This window comes from Marmota monax, unplaced genomic scaffold (assembly GCF_021218885.2).
Source record: "Marmota monax isolate L192 unplaced genomic scaffold, Marmota_monax_Labrador192_F-V1.1 WCK01_AAM20220418_F8-fsc00007, whole genome shotgun sequence".
NCBI lineage: Eukaryota > Metazoa > Chordata > Mammalia > Rodentia > Sciuridae > Marmota > Marmota monax.
In genome coordinates this window covers 30,465,513-30,488,467 of record NW_026692781.1, presented here as the reverse complement: position 1 = coordinate 30,488,467, position 22,955 = coordinate 30,465,513, and the positions used below count along the sequence as shown (strand labels likewise).

At 34.7% G+C, this 22,955-nt stretch overlaps 1 long non-coding RNA gene across 1 annotated transcript in view; it reads left to right on the top strand.

Moving 5' to 3' along the window:
• LOC131424283 (uncharacterized) overlaps nucleotides 1-22,955 on the top strand; it is a 157,615-nt gene that overhangs the window by 43,273 nt on the left and 91,387 nt on the right. Inside the window, exon 2 of the long non-coding RNA XR_009227050.1 lies at nucleotides 6,117-6,204. This is a non-coding gene — a long non-coding RNA (uncharacterized LOC131424283). The remainder of the gene's footprint in view (nucleotides 1-6,116; nucleotides 6,205-22,955) is intronic.

The window sequence follows — 22,955 nt, the reverse complement described above, 5'->3', positions numbered from 1 at the left end:
TCTTTCTTCCCATTCTCTTTTCCCTTTTCTTAAAACCTCATAATAATAAAACTATTTTTCTGCTTGTATAAAATATATAGTGGTTTTTACAAAGCAAACCACGAATTAAACTGCAAGAAAGAAGACAAAAATAGTCTGAAACCCCACCTTCCTGAGATAACCACCATTAATATTTGGGACACATTTTCGCATTCTGCAATTCTTGTGTGTAAGCCCTCTCATACCAATAATTTCACATATATGGTATCATATTTCATTATTGTCATCTTTCTAAAATGATGTGCATTTTTCATGTCCCACCCCTTTAAAATGTCAATATACCCTAATTATGGTAGCTAATATTAACCACCTGATCTAAATCCTTATTACAAGTCTTCCTGTTCATATAGTTGCTTGCAAAGATACAGTGATACAGTACGTAGGGTTTCTGAATCTGTATAAACCCTGGATAATAGTACATAGCAAAGATTTTTCCAAGTTAACTGATATACACCAAATTGATTTTGTGATGACTGTATAATGTCACATTATAGACATGCAATGCAAATTATATGACACCCCTCTGGTTCTAGGCATTCACTTGTTTTTCAGATTATGGGAACCAATTGTTTCTTGCTGCTTTGAAAATGATGCAATCTAATTGTTCTTGCACGTATATCCTTACACACTGGATCCTTTATTTGTTTGATAATACTGGTTAGGTGGTTATATATGCACCATTTTTAAGGTATCATCAGACTCATTTCTAAATTGGCTAAAATTTATCAGAAATATATGATAATAACCTGCATTCTTCAGCTCTCACTATAGAAGGAGTTTAAATAACAATAATTAAAATACTATATTCCAGGCATAATTCTGAACTTGCTACACATATTAACTCATGCAATGGAGACTCAGCAGGATTAAGGAATTTCCCCAAGGATACACAGTTTTAAATGAAGAAGCAGGGAGTCAATCCTAGACTATCTGGTTTCATAGCTCTTGTTCTTAATCTTGCGCTACTTTGCTTTAATTTTTTGCCAGCAAAAAATGGTACAAAAATGGTATGTTTTCTTCCTTTAATTCCATTTTTTCCTGAATACTAAAGTGATAGAGTCAGGTTTTTATTTCCAATTTAGGTATGTTCTTCAAAGAATTATTTATTTATGTTTATGTTAAGGATTCAATTGAGCTGCCTTTACATAAAGCCCAAATAAGAGTGATATAATTTTTCTTTCACATAAGAACAACCTGGGCTGCTTTAGACATTCCCTTTCTCCCTCCTTGAAACATGAACTCATCTCCCTACTCACAAAGTAGCTACAGAACCCCCATCAATCAGAGAAGAAAGAAAGTGCAAAAGGCCAAAATCACTTTCTCAGAAGTCCACAGAGCGATTTGTGCTTCTATCTCCAGGGCCAAGACCATGTGGCAAGGACCCTCCAGCTGTAGAGGAAGCTCCTTAGTTGAATCTTGGCTGCACTAAATGAGATTAGTGCTCTAATAGTAAGAAAGAGAGAAAGGACATTGGGTAGACCATCTGAACATTAGAATAATATTATTTGCTCATTTTTTCCATTGAGTTGTCTTCTTATTATGAATTAATAAAATATCTTTCTCTATGTAGGTATTAATTCTGTACTTGTCACCTGTTTTGCATACATTTCCTTTATACCTGTCTTGTCTACTGACTTATATACTCATTCAAGAATTATTCAGCAAGTCTCTTCTATGTGCTAGGCATTGCTCTATTCTGGGGACTAGGAATACAATGGAAAATAGAACCAATGAAAATTCTTGGTGCATAGATATGGTGGAAAAATATAGGAAAAAAGTAAAATGCAGAGTATGTTAAGTAGTAATGACTGATGAAAAATAAATCAAGAAAGGAGAGCAGAGAGCAGAGATATAATTCAGTGGTCAAGTCCAGTTACGGAAAGAATGACATTTTAGAAGAACCTGAAGAGATGAGGGAATATTTGAGTCATCAAAGTACCACAGGAAGAGATTTCTAGGAAGAGGGTTTTGGACAGCAAAGAGAGTAATAGGAGATATATTCCAATAGGTAAAAATAAATTCAGTAAGAGTGTTGAATGAAAGCTTATATAGCAATGAATTTTATTTTTACTCTTATTGATATGGACACCCATTGGAGTTGTTAAATGGCCTGAAATAAGTTTTACTTACTTGTACTTATGAGGATTACAAGGTTTTTATTTATAAGGATTACTCTGATTTATTTGTTGAGAACAAACTATAGTAAAAATACAGAGATGTTTATCATGACCAATCTGTTCTCTCTATCCCTAATCTAATATAGTGGTCACCATATCATGAGCATGGTCCTGTGTAAACACACATACACACAGATATACATACATGTACCTGAAAAAAGGTTTTACAAATAATATCTTTATTGTAGAAAATTCTTCTTAGTCTAAGCTATCTCTTTATCTAAAATGGCTGGCTATTCTTCCTTAAATTTACCACATAAAATACTCATGATTGCGATCCACAGTTTGAAAAAGCCACCAGTTTAGTATGCTTTTTAGTTTTGAGATAGAATTAAATAATAATAGCTAATGTATTTCAAAACATAAGAACAAGAAACTGTGCCAAGTACTTTACCTGGTTTATTTCATCGAATTGTTAAGATAACCCTAAAAGTTAAGTGCTACTCCAGATTATAGAGGACAACATTGAGTAGAACTGTTCGTTGGTTTGCTACAGTTCTGTACACACAATATAGCCATATCATTCTACATGCGGTGCTGATAATTGCTATACCCTATTATCTCCTACCTCACCTCTGAAAACAGAGTAAATGTATCTTGAAAAATCACAATTCCAATATGTGTGGTTTACTAGGCCTTATTAAGGCTCTTTTTTTCCCATGCTCCCACCATCTCCATAACCTTTCTAGCAATTATACCACTTAGGAGGAGCTGCCTGCTCCCTTGTGGTGCTTGTGATTCTCTTTTAGTATTGCCTGTTCTATATTTCTTCAGACATTAACTAGTGTCTTTTGTTTTCCTGTATGATCTGCTACCTCAAGAGGATACTGAATTCTTACCTTTTCTCATGACCTTTCTGATAAATTCCTGATGCTAATTGGCTAATTATTTCCTATTCAGTATTTCCAATTCAGTTTCCTGTAAAAAGGAATCTGATTGCTTCAATTCCTCTTCTCACAGCTAGCAGTGACATCGATTTTTGTTTATTCCTGCAGCCAGACAAACGTTCATCGTGCATTATGATTGTTGCAACACTTACCACACATGTGATCTCCTACCTACATTTTTCTCTCCCTTATTAGCTTGTAAACTGTGCCAAAGCAATAGGTACTCGTTGTACTTGATTAAAAGGGTAGAAACATTTATAGTGGACATGAATTTAAAGGAGTGAACTTTTTGATAAACCATAACTAGGAGAAGAGAGAGAAGTATAATGAAGTCATAGAAAATTTAGGGGAAAAAAAAGCAATAGAGAAGCTATATAGATATTTTTCAACCTCTAATAACAAGAAAGTCTCCAGAAAGAGCACATAAAAGTTAAGGTCATGTAAGTAGCCCTAACCAGAGATCTTACACATGACCTCAACCCTCTTTAAGAATAAGAAAGGAAAGTTGGGGGCAAAGGAGTTTTGTCCAAGCAATAGCATAGAGTGAATAATGGAGAACTGTATTTTCCCTAAGCTCAAACTGCAAAAAAACAAGTATTAGATGAATTCAATATTCTGGAAACACTCAGAAAAGCAACATTCATCAATTTGAACAGCACTTTTAAGATAATTAATAAATTTTGAGTCAAATGCTCATTTTCACATCGTTGTCTGATTTGAGTTACAAAAGTCTAGGAAACATGGTGCGCTCTGGGGAAGACAAACGGTTAAAATGTAAATCATGTACCAGACTGTTAAAAAGTTGACTCTCCTGGCCCAACCTCACATCTTAAATAAGAACTTCCAAGACCTAGGGAAGTTTAATGGGATAAAATGGGACTGTGGCTGCCCTGTATCTTACTTATGCACTCTTTGAAGTTCAAGCAAAGGTGAGGCCTGCTGTGTAAAAAGTTCAAACCAAGAATTATAGAAGGAAACCATTGCTGTTGCCACCTGTTCTGACTAGTATGAAAAAAAAAATCAAACTGATTTTATAGAACTAAATTTCAGATGATACTGACTGTAATCTAATATAACTCACTATATTTGTTTTTTTCTGATATTACAGGATAATATAATATTCCATTGCAATATTATTAGATTAAATCTGCTTCTCATTGAATCAATCACCTAGAAAAATGTGTAATGGAAATATAAAAAGCATAAATTTAGGAAACATTTTGACTGTTCCTTTTTTGTTAAAAAAAAATCAAATGACTTTCCTTTATACATCCTGATTTTTTGCCCTAAATTTCTCATGAGTTTACATAAGAATAATTAAGTTAACTGAACATTTTAAAAAGCTTTATTCAGTAGGTCCCTTAATCATCTGTCAGTTCCTTGCTTGTTTTGCCTGTTTTCACATTTGCTTATTATGCAAATTTTGTCTGTTGAAGGCTATACAGGGTTTCCAAGGACAGAACTGCCCCTGTGTTGGTTTGTCTTATCACTATATTCTTTGCCATTCTGATTGTACTTCTGTTGAACAACTGCATGGGCTGACCTAAGAATCTCTTGTTTTTCCTACTCTTTTTATGAGCATAGAGTATTGGGAAATCCACATTTCTTATGTTTGAAACCTGTCAATTTTTCAGTATTTTTTATGATATATGTTTAAAACGTATATCAGATTTTTATGATTGATCATTGAATCCTCCTTCAGGATCTAATTGATCATTGGCTCGCCTTCAAAGTTCATTCAATGGCTCATAAGCTGATTCTCTAGAGGTTAATAAATATGATAGTGTAGTTCATATAAGGGCTTTTGTTTCATCTTGAATAAACTGCACTGGCCACATACTTTAATATAAATAGTGGAAAGTCAAATTTGCTAATTTCAAGTAAGAAATCCTAAAGTGTAACAATGCATAGTTTTCTTTTTCTAGAAGATAACGTTTCTTCCAAACCCTTCAGTTAGCTACCTTGAATTATATATATATAATTTATATATATATATATATATATATATATATATATATATATATATATATTTGATATGTGAAACTTGAAAGACTTACACTTTCTTTATAAGTAGAATATTCTATATCATCATTTCAAATTTAAAATTATCATTACACAATTCAGATGGAATGATAACTGTTTGGCATCAGGTCTTTTATTGCAACACAACCATCTACATAACCTAGGGTTGCTGAAGACTCCACTGGAAGCTCAGTTCAAGCTTCAGGTAAAGATTGGGAACAGCACTGAAGCCAAAATATGCTAATTAAAAGAGGTGGAGGCTCTGTGTGTGATGAAAGTATAAAACGTGCCCCAAGTCAAGAGCATTAAGAAGCACCCCATCTCTATCATGATAAGCATAAAGTAAAGAATAAAGGAAGATTAATGGATCAGTCTTCATTTTCAAAAACTCATTGCCTTGAGAGCAGTTATTAGGACTTGGGAATCCAAAGGAAATATATCCTACATTACTGCATATGATATAACATGGAAAAAATTTCGAATGGCCAAAAACATATTGGACATGCATTGTTAATTAGAGTTATACACAAGCATGACAAAGTTCTAGGGACCACAGTCACTGTTTTAAGTCACTGATTTTATGAGGTCTAAAAAGACTTAGAAAAGAGTTTTCAATGACAGGTTGAAAGAAGCCAAAGAGAAGAAAGAGAAGGAGGGCTTGCCATCTACAGAGATTAGGTGTCAAGAATTAGTTACCATGTTTGGAATGCTGCACACATTTGTTTGGCAAAAAATATAAAATGTCTCATAGAAGACGTCCACAACACAACAATAAGAAAAAAGTAAGGAGGTTTGAGTGGAAGCTACATTCCTATAGGGACATGAATTTTGGAATTGAAGAGACAAAAACAGGGCCTAGCACTCCATAAAAATATGTTCAATGGGTGGAGGAAAGAAACTAACATTGGTGAACTGCCTGCCACATGACAGGTACTGTATTGGATACATTCACCTGCGTTACCTGATTTTATTTTTCAATTCTAAAATTCAGGGATTATTCCATTGCTGCAGATGAGGAAATTGAAGAATAAGGAGGACAGACCCAAGACCAAAGACCTAGAAACTGAGAAAACAAGGATGTAAGTAAAGAGTTAACTAATGTCTTGTTCTTTTTTTAAATTAACACTTTAACTATATCTTCAAATCCTAATTTAAAGAAAATGGTTTCTGGTAGAAATGAAGGCAGCATGGTAGGTGGAACATGCCCTTCTGAAGAACTTACTCAAGAGCTGAATGGGCCTCCCCATTCCACTGTTCTCTATTCTCTGCCATCTGTAGATTGGACTTGCTGTTCTCCGTGGGCTGTGACCACAACTGGCCTTTTGCATGTTTATTTGCTTAGGAGAAGTCATTGTCTTGTGGTCACTGACCCAGCTCATTTGCAAATATTACAGAGAGTCTTTGAGGCATCTTCTTTAGGGTGGTCAGCCAGCAAGGCCAATTGTATCATGTGTTATTTATCAAAACAAAATTATATGGCTAGCAAAAAACAGCATACAAATTATAGAGAGATGCTTATATCTTTAGGCCAATACCCATAGTGCACTGTTTTCCTTCTGAAAAACAGGTATTTATTCACATCACATTATTCTGTGAAATAAAAAAAGAATCTGGAATTTATAAACTAATTGACTGGAAATAATTATAGACAATGAAGTAATGATGCCTATTTGTTTATGCTTTTCCATATGTAACCTGACCTACATGTTTAAAAATGTAAACTTATTTTAGCATTTATTTGTAATTATACCATTATTTATGTTTCTGTCAAGTGATTTTTTTAGTGTAGTGTACTTTTTCTTTTTTGTTAAAATTATTGACAAACTAATTCTTACATGAAGACAAAAGACAGAGTACATATATATCAAGTGTCCCGTTTGCTTGTCTGTGACATTTTTAAAATATCATTACTCTACATGTGTGCCATAACACATTAATCATTCACCATTAAATATATAGATCTGTCACATGATGGCAGATTTGGTAAATCCATTCATGCCCATTTCCTTATCATAGTGTAACCTCATGAACAAAGACTAACAGAAGATTTTTAGACAAGCACCATTTCCAAGAACACCAGTGTTTATTGCCACCAAGCAGGTACAGTATAAACAATAGCAACAAATATACTAATCTTCTTTCTTGGAAAGCTGGGAATGGAGCCACCATTTGACCCAGCTATTCCCCTTCTCGGTCTATTCCCTAAAGACATAAAAAGAGCATGCTACAGGGACACTGCTACATCGATGTTCATAGCAGCACAATTCACAATAGCTAGACTGTGGAACCAGCCTAGATGCCCTTCAATGGATGAATGGATAAAAAAAATGTGGCATTTATACACAATGGAGTATTACTCTGCATTAAAAAATGACAAAATCATAGAATTTACAGGGAAATGGATGGCATTAGAGCAGATTATGCTAAGTGAAGCTAGCCAATCCCTAAAAAACATATGCCAAATGTCTTCTTTGATATAAGGAGAGTAACTAAGAACAGAGTAGGGTCGAAGAGCATGAGAAGAAGATTAACATTAAATAGGGATGAGAGGTGGGAGGGAAAGGGAGAGAGAAGGGAAAATGCATGGAAATGGAAGGAGACCCTCAGAGTTATACAAAAGTACATACAAGAGGAAGTGAGGGGAAGGGGAAAAATAATATAAGGGGGACAAACAAATGTCAGTAGAGGGAGCAGAGAGAGAAGAGGGGAGGGGAGGGGAGGGGAGGGGAGGGGGGATAGTAGAGGATAGGAAAGGCAGCAGAATACAACAGACAGTAGTATGGCAATATGTAAATCAATGGATGTGTAACTGATGTGATTCTGCAATCTGTATATGGGGTAAAAATAGGAGCTCATAACCCACTCGAATCAAATTGTGAAATATGATATATCAAGAACTATGTAATGTTTTGAACAGCCAACAATAAAAAATTAAAAAAAAAATATACTAATCTTCCATGTACACTCAAACCACTCAGAGTGGGTCTGTACTATAGAAATTTTATCATTTTGTTCTGAAAAAATGAACTAGCAAACAAATGACTTGAAGAATCATTCCTAGAGACAGAACACTGTTCCTCTTTGTTCATTATCTCCAAATACAATTATTCTTGTGCCATGTACGTTACTTCCATTGTACAAAATTGAATTGAAACAATTCCTGCCCTCAAAGAGTTTATAGATTGGTGAAAGAGAAAGATAATAGACAATTTTAATACAATATATTGTGCAATATAAAGTAGTTATGCAGAGCCATGTGGTAAAAGTACATCCCTTTCTCCAAATACCCATTTTGCATCCACTGATTCATATGGTGGCTAAAGAAATTCTGACTAGATAAAGCAACTTGAGCTGCATTTACAATTGGTGTTTAGTCTTATCTGAATGTTGAGGGGAAGCCAAAATCTTGAGTAGGTATTAAAATATCCCCAGAGGAAGGAATGTATCATATGGACAACTATTTGGAAGAGTGAGCAGATTCCACTGGTAAGAGTATCAGGGGGGAGGAATGGCTTAAAGTAAAACATTGTGCCTGCTACTATTCAGACTCGGCAAATGTAGTGGTATGTGTGTGCCTTAGACAAAGGAGGATCCTTGATCAAGTGAAATAAGTCCATAGGCTATGCAGCAAGTCAGAGCCCCAGCAAACTTCCTGTAAACACCTCTCAGTGAGAGTAAACCCAGAGAAGGGACAGTTCTCTGCTCACCGTAGCCGGGACTGCTAAGCAGCTGAAACCAACCCAGGTCCTTGTAGCACTAGGAAGGTAGTTTTAGTGGCCATGAACTCAGAGCAGTCAAAACCAGTTCTCTAGATCACTAGAGATGAGCCCAGAGCCATATCATGAAGTTTGTGTACTCTATGAGGAGTTTGTACTTCATCCCAAAGGCTTTTGAAGGATTTCAGTAAGGACACAGTTTATGTGTTAGGACACTTGGTTGGTGGTTTTGAGAACAGAATGGAATGAACTAAGGCCTGAATGTCTATGCCTGGCCTGTATTAGCCAGGTGACACAGCATGGCCCTTTGCTATCTTGGCACAGATAAACCAAGATAACACAAACAGATTTCAGAGGGGAAAAAAATGAGTTCATTCACCAGGGATGTCCCAACCAGGAGATACATGGAACCATTAGAGGATCACATTGAGCAATGAAAACATGACTTATAAAAATTTTAAATGTCTGTTTGTGGGAGGAGTTGAGGAAAATAGCACAATGGTTTAGAAATTGTGTTTAAAAGAAAGATTGCAATAACCACACACATTTGGAAATTCCTACAAAAAAGAAAAATTATATATTACATTTTAACCTTTAAATGTCACCAGAAAGCAATCATTACAGTAAGTAGATTATTCAAGAAATGAAGTAAACACCTAAACAATGGTTTCTCAAGAAATAGCCAGGACAGTGACCCATTTGGAAGACCATAAGTTGTATATAAAATACCCCAAACTGCATAAGACCTCTGATCACCAAAGCCTTCACCTTGTGAATCACTCTTACTCATTTAAGTTCTGCGAATTTTCACATAAAGCAGTCCTTTCCAATGAATAGTATGGGCTTGAAAATAAAGGAACACACTTTTGAAAATATTTTCTTGTGATTCATTCCTTTCCACAAACTACAACTACTTTATCTCAATCTTTGAGATGATGAAATATGCACGTTGCCAAAGACTCAGAAGGTATTAGCCATAGTTAAGACAAGTTAAGATGCTACTTGTGTGACACTAAAATGCAATCCATGGATTCAGTGAGCGTAGCACTAAGAAAAATTTCAAAAGGTAAAATACAGATTTTTAGATTTCCACATCATTCTAGCTTCATGGAGGTTGTTGAAATGAAAAACTTCCATCTATATTTCAATAAAAATATTCAGTTTTCAGTTACTTATTAGGTCAAATATTCTAGTAATCTTATATTTCTCCATAACTTGTTTATCAGGGGAAGTATTAACAATATTAAGCATAGGGATACCCAAATGAAAATTATGCCCTCAATCCATCAGGAGTTTTATTGAGTCTAGATCCATTTTCATGACAACATTAAAAAAAAAAATTCTGTGACCTGCCTTGCATCTGCTGTTTTAAAATAACTTCACAATAATGTACGATTTCTATTCTTATTTTGTTGAAACCACTGGCAGTTTCCCAACCCGTAAACAAAAACAGCATTCTAGAAACCACGAGACATCAAGTATGCAATTTCCTTCCCTAATACTTGGTCTAAAAGAAAGACTACACTTGCACATTTACTGTAACCATTGTACATGCCTTCATATTCTACCACCATCTAGTTAAATTCATTTTTAATGAGTCACATCATGAAGCACTATATATTTTTGTTGCTAAATTTATTAACATATACTTATGGGAATATAGTTATACAGTTCTCCTTGTGGTGTTTGTGCTTGGACTAATTTTTGCTAATTTTCTTTTGTTTTTCCAAAGAATATTTTTGTCTCTAAACCACAAGAATTACCTTTGATGTGGTTATCAAGAAAGAATTCAAGCATTTTGGTATTCTTAGGAATTTATGCTTAATATGTATTATCCATACACTTGGTTTAGTCCCACGCATCAGCAACAGAGGGCAACAGGTATAATGAATGTAGCATGGCAATAGGTTAACACTTAGATTCAGGATCTGTAGTGTATAACAATGAAGCAAATGGATCCATGTTTCCAGCGAGGATAAGAACACAGTAATGAAGGCAACAAGAGACAACAGAAATAAATTAAGCTTTGATTTAGTTTGAATCAGAGTTTTATGGAAAGTTATTTAACCTCTCAAAATATCTTTCTTCTGATGGTAAGAGGATTAAGTAAAATAAGCTTGAAAAGTGCTTATTCTTGGGCACATTAAAAAAAGAACATTAAATAAAAGCTACAAGTTAATAATTTTATTATACATATCCATGAGTATTTTATATGTAAAGCTATATGTATTCATACCATGTAATGCAAGTGTATATACATATAAAACAAGCTGTACTTGCACTCACAAAAGTCTACAGTGGAGCAGAATTATGTGAAGACCTGAGTTAGATAAAGTATAGAAAGACCTTATTTTCCTATTAAGGTCAGTGATATACATGCATCATTGCTAAATAGGAAATTGGAAATTTGTTCAATGTCAAGAAAAGCCATTTAGCCACTGATGATTCACATTTTTCCTGAGCAGTCTGGCAGGAAACTGGTATATCAGTTGTTGGCAAATTTGAATGGTATTAAATTGAACAGGTAAAAAATAGGCTTGTGAATTAACCAAATTAAATTTGCAATACATATTTCCGAATAGCATAGACCAAGGAATGCTGATGTAATTTACAGAAAGTACAAGGATTCATAGCACAATCATCCTTTCCAAAATCAAACCTCTAGGGCATTTCAGAACCCTTCACCCACTCAGACAACAGTGTGTGGCTATGGGCTGCATGGCCTTTGAGCCTCATACCAGTCTCCTCATACCAGTCATTGGTCCTCATTCTGTCAGAAAATTGATAAGGTAAGGCAGAATTCCACGTAGATAGGTCTAATAAACTATGTATGTTTCTGTTCACTTATTTTATAAATACTATTCCATTTCCAGTTCCATGTTCACTGCCATCTTGATTCTGAGTCAGATCTCCACTTTGATTTCTAGTTTTTGATTATGTCCTACATCTCTTATGTCTTGACTTTCTCTGATTCACTTTTTTCCAGGCTTCACTGGGTGGTTGTAACTGAATCTCTAATTCTGTTTCCCTCCCCCATTCTCCATTCCCTTCCATTTCTCTAGTGATGCAGAAACATCTACACAGCATTCCAGGTACCTACACTGTAGTGTAGCAAGGATTTATTCCAACATTCTAATCACTGAGCAAGAGAAGGGAATCCCTATTATGCTTCTCAGAATGAAATTATGCTGTTCAGTCCAAGGGAATATGAGTTAGTTCTCAAAGAGGAACTGCTTGTGCTGCATGAACATTTTCAGAGAGATATTTTTTACTTTTGTGTGTTCAACATAACAACCAAAATACAATTTCAGGGGAGGTAGGAAGAACCTGGAGTTGCCTCTCTTAGATGATGACTTTTTTAGTTTTTCCACAAATCCAAGTAAAATCAAAATATAACTAATTTAGAATACTAAACTAACTCCAAAGGCTTGACTGGATCCTTCAGCAAAATTAGACCTCCTGGGCACAGGCCCAAGAGACAAGCTGATGTCCTGATGTTTCAAAAACAGTAACAAAGAGAAATGAGGTTTCCAACCACCAGTCTTTTTTCCATTTTAAACACACAAGTCTTGTAGTACTGATTTTAACCATGGCAAACCCATCCTCAGCCCACAGTCTGGATATCACTGGAAGATACAGGCCCTGTCAGACTAGCTCTTCTCCATGTCTGGGATGAATGGTGATTTTATTTCCAAAGTGTTCTCTATTTTTATACTGCACTTCTACAACCTCCTAAAATGTTCATAGCTATGAGCCTTTGAATCCATTCATTTCTTTATTACAGTGTTCCTAAATGGAGAGTGTAGGAGATGCCCTTTCCAAAGCCAGCCACTACCCTTGAAAATATTATTTTTGCTCTCTCATGGGAAAAAGTGTCAAAAGTTCAGGTTGGACCCATGCTACATGGCAAACACTTAATTGTCTCTTAGCAGGGACAGAGTTTTCCTTCACTCTCTCCTGCCTCATGTTTCTCTTTTACATCTGCTCCCTTCTCCCATCCAAATTTCAGGATTTATTGGAGTAGATAAGGCCATCTACTTCATCAGTGTATTTCTTCTCTACATCCTTATGGGCCTGGCATCCAACCAAATCCAGGGTAGACCCAGAAAAGAGTCATTGTTCTTTCACACAATGAGCTTCATAGGAAGAGTAACAGAGAGGAGTTGACATTTTTCCTAAATAGAAAAAACAGAAGAAGAATAAGCAGATTTGTGTTGGAGTCATGTTGCCATGGACTCATATATAACATGTTTCTATAATTGTTCTCCCAAACCTAGAAAACAAAAGGAGTTTGCAGTCCTAGGTAGGAGGGGGTAGAAAAAAATACTTCCTCCTCACAAAATATTAATGGAAATGAAATAGAGACCAACAACATGGAAGCCCTGAGATACAGGTGTGCACCTCCAAACACAAAGGGTAATGCTATAGAACAGGAAGCATAGACATCGTGGGCTACTCCCAAATACCTGCCAAGTCATGTGTTCTCCTAGCAAAACTATTCTCTAAGAATAAATTCAAGCTCAACTTAAGAAATAGGGCCTAACCACAGTAGCAAGAAGAAGGAGCTGAGAAACACATTTGTTGTATAGCAGGCAAAGATTGCTATCTCGGAGCAATGGGAGACAATATCATCAGGCAGAGCGGCAAAGCCAAGGAGACCAACCATAACAGCTTCTGGGTATTTTCCCAGGTGAACAAGAAAGGCACAAAATGTATGAAGTCTTGTTCTTACATGAGGAAAGAGCTCTTTGCTTTTTTATTCAATTTTCAACAGATATTCACTTAGTACTGAATGTTAGGTCTGTAAGACATACCAAGGTCTGCTTAAATAAGTTGCTTTTAGCACGAAGCAGAGAAACTTTGACTTTAACATCACTGTTACATTCCTTTCCCGGTGTGTTAATTTCACAGTTGTCTTTACATGTTTCTAAATGTTTCTCCACTGCTAGGGAGAACCCATGGGAAAGGAATCCTACATGATAATGGACAAATTCCCAGTGCAGGCCACACCATACATACAATTTACAAATGCAGGGAGCAGAGATATATCAGTCTTAAGTATGTGTCCACAAAGGTGGGGTCAACACTCTACCTTAAAAAAATGCCCAAATCTGTTTCCACAGCCAGTGCATGCGTTTAATACTGAAAATGAGAAATAGAAAGGGTCCCCTGTTGAATATTAGTCTATAAAACCAGACAAAAACAATATGTATGTGATAGCATCTATTTATATTTATTTATAAAAATATTGAAATTTTTATTTTTAATAAAACAAATACACTTTTAATTGTATCAAAGTAAATTACTCATGCCTATAATGCCATTCTTGATCAATTCATGATGTCCATTTCTCTTACCAGTCCCCAAGTGTATTAATTATGATTAGATGGATGGGTGGGCAGATATGGACAGATGGATGATTAGCTATGATTAATTATATATTTTCTCTCTAACATTTATTTCTTTAAAATTCCAAACCTTCCACTGTTGTCTTAAATATATTCTTTGATATCTTCAAAGACCATTTATTTTATTTTCTTTAAAGAACTTTGATTTCTTTATTTCTTCTCTTTAATTTTCAAGTTTATTTCTTCCACCCTTGCCCAATGCATCCAATATATTTGGGATTCTGTAGCTCCTAAAGCACGGCACATGGAATCTCAATTGTACCTTCCACTACCTAGATTTTAATTCATATCTCTAATGCATACATTGCCTTTTTCTCTGCTTTTTTTGAGTCCTACCAACAAAAATTAAAGCACTTATCCCAGAAGCTTCCTTCCTCCACTAATGCTTCAGTTTGATTTTCCACTGTCAAATGATGAAGTAATAATTATCATTTAATCATTCAAGAAATTTGTGTTGATGTTGGGGCCTAGAGAGCCAAGGCAGGGAAGCTCTCTCATGCTGAATGTCAACTAGGAGCTAAGCAATATGAAGGCAGTCCCCAGCCAGGGGAGAAAACAGAAAACCAGCATATGGATCATAGATTTTAAAAGGCTAAGATTCTAGAATAAATGGAATGTTGTCCAAAAAAAAAAAAAAAGAGGAGATGACCTAGCAGTTAAGAGTAGGATCCTGGCAACCATCTGCTAGGGTTTGTCCACCTGCCTAGGATACTTATTAGGAATATGACCTTAAATAGTTTACTTACTATTTCAATCTGCTCTAATTTCCTCTATAAAATGGGTATAATAGAGTTAATGAGAGAAGCAAATTCATCAAATCATATGAAGTGCTTAGAATAGTGCTAGTATATAGTAAGTGCTAAATAAATGTTAAAGCCATTATTATCATTATTATTAAGGATACCACTTTTGAAGGAAGAACAAAAAGGAAAACATAGGATCAAGAAAGAACACAGAAAAGCTCAGAATGAGGAGGATGAGAGAATCTGGCACTTTCGATAGTTGCTTTCTGACACTATGTTGTGTTTAATTTGAATCTATGCCCTGCCCCCTCACCCAAGATATGAAGAGAAAATCATAAACAAAAATAACCAAAACAATCTGTGAATAGCAAACCTATTAATTGTTCTTTCCCATGAACTTTTTTCCAGCAACTTTTTAAAAACTAAGAGCAATGTTCCATTTTCTTCTATGACATATTAGAGATATGTTCATTTCTGTAGTAGCTTACATTATCTTCACAATAAAGGCTACAATGTAAACCTTTTCCTGTAAGTGCCTCCAAAATGGACTTCTTTCCTCAAAGTACTATCCCAGCTTCTGAATATCCCTCTCCTTTGAAATCTTATTTTTCTAAACAGATACTGGATAATTTATTAATTTTCTAATACATTACCTTATTCTAGAAACTCTGTCACCTAATGTAAAACAACAAGATTTTTGTTTTCACAAGATCTGTTCTGAGGGAGACCTAAATCCTCATGCTTCTTCAGTCTCTCTTACCTGATCATTCTGTTCTGTCCTAGTCCTCTCTATTCTACTCTCTTTTATTCAAAAAATATTTTGTTGCCTTCATTCAATTCACCCCTTTAATCTAATCTTACCTAAACTTTCATTTCCACATTTTTTTTGCATTCATTTTACTGATATTTATTGTGGACCTACTATTGTGTATTCTAGTACTGGTACAACTGCTACAGTTTGAATATGAGGTGTCCTCCAAAAGCTCCTGTGTTAATGGAGGAATATTCAGAGGTAAAATGATTAGATTATGAGAGCTGTAGCCTAATCAGTTTAAATGGACTAAGTTGGTGATAAATGTAGGCAGGTGGGGCGTGGCTAGAGGAGGTGCATAACTGGTGGTTGCCATGCAAGGCTTCATCTTCCCTGTGGACCCTTTCCCTTCCTCTGTTTGCTTGATGGCTGCCATGAGCCAAGCAGATTTCCTCCACTGCCACCCTTCTGCCATGAGGTTCTGCTCACCTGGGGCCTAGAGCAATGAAATCAGCCAACCATGGTCTGAACCGCAAACCATGAACCCAAAGTAAACTTTGCCTCCTCTAAGTTGTTCTTGTCAGGTATTTTGTTCACAGCAGTGAAAATCTGACTAACATAAGAACAGAGAACAAAAATCAACAACATCCCTTTCCCACATGGCTTATATTTTAGTTGGAAAAGGCAAACACCAAATGAACACATAAGTAAATAATGTGAAGGTGGTAATAGGTTTTAAAGGAAAATTAAGCAGACTAACAGGATACAATCTGGAGGTAGAACTATCTAGAAAGCTTGGTTAGAGGGCCTTTCTGATAAGATGACATTACAGAAGATGCCTGAATAAAGACAGGGAATAAAAGATACAAAAATCTGACTCATTATCCTGGGGAGCAGGCTAGGCATCAGCATTTTTAACATCTAGAAAATGACCTAACTTCTGTGAGCCTCAGTTTCTTTTTCTGTTAAATAATGATGCTAGCAATACCATTGCTTCAAAGGTTGTCTGTTAAAGATTATAAAAGGACCTAGTGCAGTAATGGTTGTTGTTAATTTCTCACACAGCTATGGAATTTTGTTGACTGTCAATAGGATACAACCATATTACGTGCTGAGAACTGTGTAAAAAGCATTTTAGAGTTTATAGCAAATTATGCCAAACTGATAATAAGAGAAGGCGGCATAATGAGTTGAGAGGAATACAAGTTTAAGAAACAAATCTCTGAGCCTCAATACTCTAATTTCTTGGATATGACATCTTGGGAAAGTTATACAATCCCTCTAAATCTCAGTTTCATTGTCTGTATAATGGGTTGTATTACAGATTAAATAAGTCAAAATATAAAAAAAGCCTATCACAATCCTTGACCTAAAAAAAAAAGTTGGTTTCTCTCTCCATAGCTTTTTCCACACTTACTTAGGTAAAGTAGCACCATTTGTTCATATAATTTTATGCACAGAATTAAACATACTACCTTTTAAATGTATAATATTTCCAATGTTTTCCATAGTCACAATAAACTTGAGGTTACTGGTATTTTGCAGGAAGACAGAAAAGATAGGGGCTTGTGATCAAGTATTTCTGCCAAATACCCAAAAAGTTTTTAAAAGGAGAAGCCTGTTATGGATTTTTTTCATGAAAATACAGTATCTTCCTGCTGAAGAAAGTTTATCTATCAGGAGTTTTTTTCATTATTCTATTATTTTATTCTATTATTTTTTCTATTTCTATTTGTATTCTATTATTTATTCTATTTATACTATTATTCTATTATCTCCTTGTTCTTTTTTTTATTATTAAGCCAAAAGTGGAGAAGTTCTTGGAAACAGTTGATGGTTTCCGTATTAATAATTCCCAATCTCACCAAAACAACAACAAATAAAGAGTTTTGAAATTGCTAACAAATTATTGCATCATGTATTTATTAAAGATTAAAAAGACCAATGTGTCCAAAATCAATTTAAGAGAATAACTAAAGATAAAAGCATCAGATGAAATGGCACCTCTTTGAGGAAATGGTTTATAACAGGAAACAAGTATTACAAAAGACAGAAGGGAGACAAGTAAGGAAAGCAGGGAAAAATTATCAAGATGCATGATGACAGGGTCTTGAACTACCATCTTATAACGAAGGTTTTATTCTGAGGAAATTCCTTTTCTAAGATGGAGAAGACTATGAAGAAGTAGTCAGCTGGTTGATTGGTCTTGGAGGGTAGAATGGAAGCCTGTTAGGCATCCAAGTAGTATATGGCCAGTAAATAAAAAGTGGAATACATGTGTCAGGAGATTGGGGAAGTGGTCCTGGTTGGAAATATAAATCTGGGATTGTCCATAGTAGAGATAGCACTTAAATCCTGAGATATGAGATAAAGCTAAAAAGTGAGTGTAGAAAGAGGTGTTAGGCCGAAGAGCTTTGACTCAAGAAGATGAGACAATTAACAAAGAAACACAGAATGAGCTGTCCACGGATTAGGAGGACAACCAGAGAGTCTAGGTTCTAAAAGTAATGCAAAAGAAACACTTAAGGAGGAAATAGTGGTCTGTGAGGAAAAAAGAATGAAAAGAATGCTTCTTCTATGACAATCAAGATGAAGGCTGAAGACTGACCATTAGACTTAGCAGTATGGAAGTTATTGGTGACTTTAGAAGAGAGTATCAGACCAGGCTTGATGGTACACACCTATAATCCTTGCTAGTGGGGAGGCTGAGGCAGGATGATTGCAAGTTCATGAAACCCTGTCTCAAACTAAAATTTAAAAAGGCCTGGGGATGAGTCCAGCAGTACAGTGCTTCCTAGTTCTGTGAAACCCTGGGTTCAACTCCCAATACTGGAGAGAGAGAGAGAGAGAGAGAGAGAGAGAGAGAGAGAGAGAGAGAGATCACATTGGTGGAGAGTAGTGGGAAAGGAGAGAAGGAAGTCAGGAAGGTATCAGGCAAAGAACCCCTAGAAGGGCTTTGCTCTAAAATGGACCAAGAAATGGAGAGACTGCTGGTTGGAGAAATGGGGTAAAAAGGAACAGGAAAAATGACAACATGGAAAGAAAAAATTTAATGACCAGAAAAGAGATGAAGCAACTGCTGAGGTGGTATCCAGTGTGTCAGAAGTGAGGGATTCTCGGAACCAAATGAAGGAGCTAGTCTCATGTAGAGTGAGCAGAGCCCAGTCCTTGCAACAGCAGGAGGGGGCTGAACTGGCATAGGGGCAAGGCAGAGGCTGAATGCAGAAAGTCAGTCCCAAACATGTCATGCTATCGATAGTTCTTGGTCTCTGAGAGACAGCTATGAACAGCTACAAAAAGCCAAAGCAGTCACATAGGCAGTCATTGTGAACTTACAAGGTGTAGTCCTTTGACAAGACCTTGCCTTTCTTGTGGAAGGGGTCCTTAAAACTGCTACCCAAGTTGATTCTGTTAGTGATGGGATGAGTGGAGGGATGAGAAAGGGGATAGAAGATAGTGCAGAAGGCCACACACAATCTTAAATTCAATACTTTATCCCCATTAAATATAAGCTGCTCATAAGCTTCAGTGGGGGACACATAATTTCTGTAAAAACTCTGTGGTTCTTCTTCCTAAATGTAAATCATGGTTATTCTACACTCTGCTCTCTGGGAATTCTAGAAGCAAAGAAAGAAGCTTGAGGTATAGTAATATAAAAATCTGTGTATTAAAAAATTGTATCCTGAGCTCCAAGAAGAAAATAGTAGGAAGAGATCACTAAAAAGTATAAATTTACCCAGCTACAATGCATTTTTATAAAATTTTATTAACATCCTCAGGAATCCAAATGCCCGCTTTGAGACTTAAATGAGATTTCTTTTATTCAATTACGGCTATATGTGCTTTAAAGATGAACTATGAATTCTTTTTAAACTAAATGCCTTGATAAAATAATGAATATTAAATACATCTCAGAGCCACAGAAAGGACTTATCACAAGAGTCTCTTTGTGGCAGCTGAGGAGTGCCCCCTACAGGCTGACGTGCACAACGCAAGCAGATGATGAGCAAAGAGCAAAGCTGAGGTTTCTCCGGAAGGCATTATTATCAAAGAAAGGTAAGAAAGCTCTGCAGAGGAAATGTGACGTTAAAGCCTAGGACATATGCACGCAACATGTATTCATATTTTTACTATTTTGTGAACAGCAATAAATGAAAATATTTGCATGTTTTTCCTCTAACTACCACCACGTATTGCCTCCAACTAGTGAAAACACAATGCTTTAATAAAATGTATTTTTGTTCTTTGGTTACCTCACATTAATATTTAACTATATGTGACAATAATAGTAAAAATAAATACACTTTATTCTGTTATGCAAAAAAAAACCTGAATCTAGGATCATAAATGATTTGCATCTGATGTTAGTAACATAAAAAGAAAATGCAACATATTCATTAAAATGAAGTTAGATGAGTTCTAGTTTAAGGTTTTATTTATTTCTTTTTGTAAAGATTCCACAGAGAAGACTTGCTTCTACGAATGTTATAGTTTAGAATGTTAATGATTTTAAAAATAAAAATCACAAGAAGGCATGAAAAACATATCCTATGGTTATCAATAAAATTTTAAATAATACATAAATTTATACATAAATATGTCATAATCTATTACTATAGTAATATTCAATTTTATACACTGTGTAAAATATATTACAATAATATTTAAGAGAAATTTTTATAGTATGTTGGCTAATCAAAGTTTTAGAATTCCACATATAATAATAAATTCCAGTTTAATTTTCTATTTGTAAGAGAAAAGAGGAGCAAAATTTATACTAAGACCTTTAAAAATTTTTAATGGAAAGATTTGAGTACTAATATTAGTGTACTCTAAATATACTAATGTATTTGGTGTCTGTAACTATGAAATTAAACTCTAAAATTACATAAGTGCTTAGCAATGGACAAAGTAGTATTTATCTAAATTAACAGCTTTTACATGATCTTTGAATAAATGCAGATCTTTGGAAAACAGTGTTCAACATCATAAAATATTCATTTAGACTCAATTTCTCACATATATTTATGAAATATACATAAATGATGTGATTAAATTGATAAATTATACTTATAAGTATTTTCAAAAAGAATGTTTTTCACATTCAGAGGCGATTAAGGTCATGGTTTGGTGATTTGTTTTTCTCATGGAATTTAAGATACAACATAATATTTATATATATTGCTTCTAATGTTTTTAATTGTGTAATGATTTTATTATAAAATATATTCTTTCCTGTAGATAATGAAAGATAGTGTACTTAAGAAAATCTTCTTGATATGTTACTCTTCCTAAGTATTCTGGTTATTGAATCAATATATCACAATTGTCTCTTCTTTTCACCTTATAATAATATATATGTGGCGCATTCAGATGTCAAAATGCAGCATTTGTGGAAATGCCTGCTTACAAAACATTACTGTGTAGGCCCCACAAATGTACATTTATATTTAATTAACCTTTCAAATCCACTCACCCACATTATATAATCCTTCCCAAAATGCAGCTTAAAATGAAAATTATACTTTTAGAAGTATGAAATAAAATATTTCAACATTATAATCATTTCTTAATTTTTAATTCCAAAAATGAGTAGAAAAGAAAGAATGAAATAATAAAATTAAAGAAAGAAAAAAGCAAAGCAAGCAAGCCAGTCACCCCACTGACTTGGGTAAATGAACTAACATTTACAAATTCATAACATTTACAACAATTAGTAAAAATTAACAGTTTTTCTCAAAAATTGAATTAACAATTTCCCAAAATAGTATTTGTCCAGAAAGAAATCATAATCTTTCTAGATAACATATTTGAATAAAAAATAAAATCTGCTCAAACCTTAAATATTATATGATGTTAATTATACAGTCTTGACTTATGGAAATGTACCAAAATACAATTAAGACAATTTTGAATCAACTTTTATTCAAATTTAAAACACAATTTTAAGTTTGGTGTTTAGAAGATATCATAAATTCAGTCACTTCCTCATGCCCCAGAAAATGTGGGCATTTTTTAGAAAGGCAATTTCTTTCATACTATTCCTACCATGAAAAATGCTACCTTTTTTGGCTAATACAAAGAAACCACAATTAACAGTGAAACCATAAATACTTTCTGTGTTAACCACAAATGGCCTTTCCCATAGAGAAATGGCTTACATGTGTTCTAAATGTGTTTGGTTTCGTTTTGTATGGAAGGAGCTGTGGGTATGTTTTTATCTAAGAAAAGAACATGGCTTGCACATGCACAGCTTTCTAAAATGAGAAACACTCATTGAATTTAATCGGAGTTTTGTCTGGGCCGGAAATTCAGAATTAAGCTCCACGGGTGATGATTTTGGATCCCCTGGACAGGACTTTAGGGTCTACTTGCCAAACTTCCTTAGACTCTCAGTGCAACCGAAGGCAGAAGGGCCTCCGCCTGTGCCATGTTACAGAATCTGGTGAAACTACCAGTCGATCTCCAGAGGCACAGCGATCACACATTTCTACTTTATCAGTTCAGTTTGGGTCTGTCCCATACACAATTGTCCACAGCCTGTGACTTTATTTGGGTGCAGTTCTCCTGTGTGGCTATATCAGTGTAATTGCATCTGATTTTTTCAGTATTTACTCATTATATGAGTTATCAGAAAATTTATGGGAATCTATCCATGGTGATGTTAAAAAGTCATTTTCCTATTTGAATATAATATATACTGGGTCATTTTTATAAATGTGGTCCACACTCTGAATACACAGGAAAGAGGATGCCTCTCTCAAAAAAAGAACATTTGCTCATTTCATAACTAATTCTCCTTAGAAAGGATCTAAATGGAAATCAAGTCAAATTTTGTTTTGTAGTTTTTCAGTAGTCATATATAAAATAAAATTGAAAATCAGAAATTATTTAGAATTACTCTCCATCCAAATGAATTTATACTCACAGAATAGCATGTCTAAGCAAAAAATTTCTCCCATAGATATTATCTTTGGAAACCTTTCTGTAAATGTATCCAACTAAAGATACACCTAATCCTCTGTGTTTTCTCTTAACTAACCTTCACAATTAGCCCAGAAAATAAAAAATTCTGATAAGAAATTCACAACGTAACACAATAAATTGAACATTGATTTTTTTAATCATTCTTTTTATTTTTAATATGCTAAGAGAATAACTAATTTTAAATGGAAACTAATCTTCAGGGCCCTGTAAAGCCTCTTATTTAAA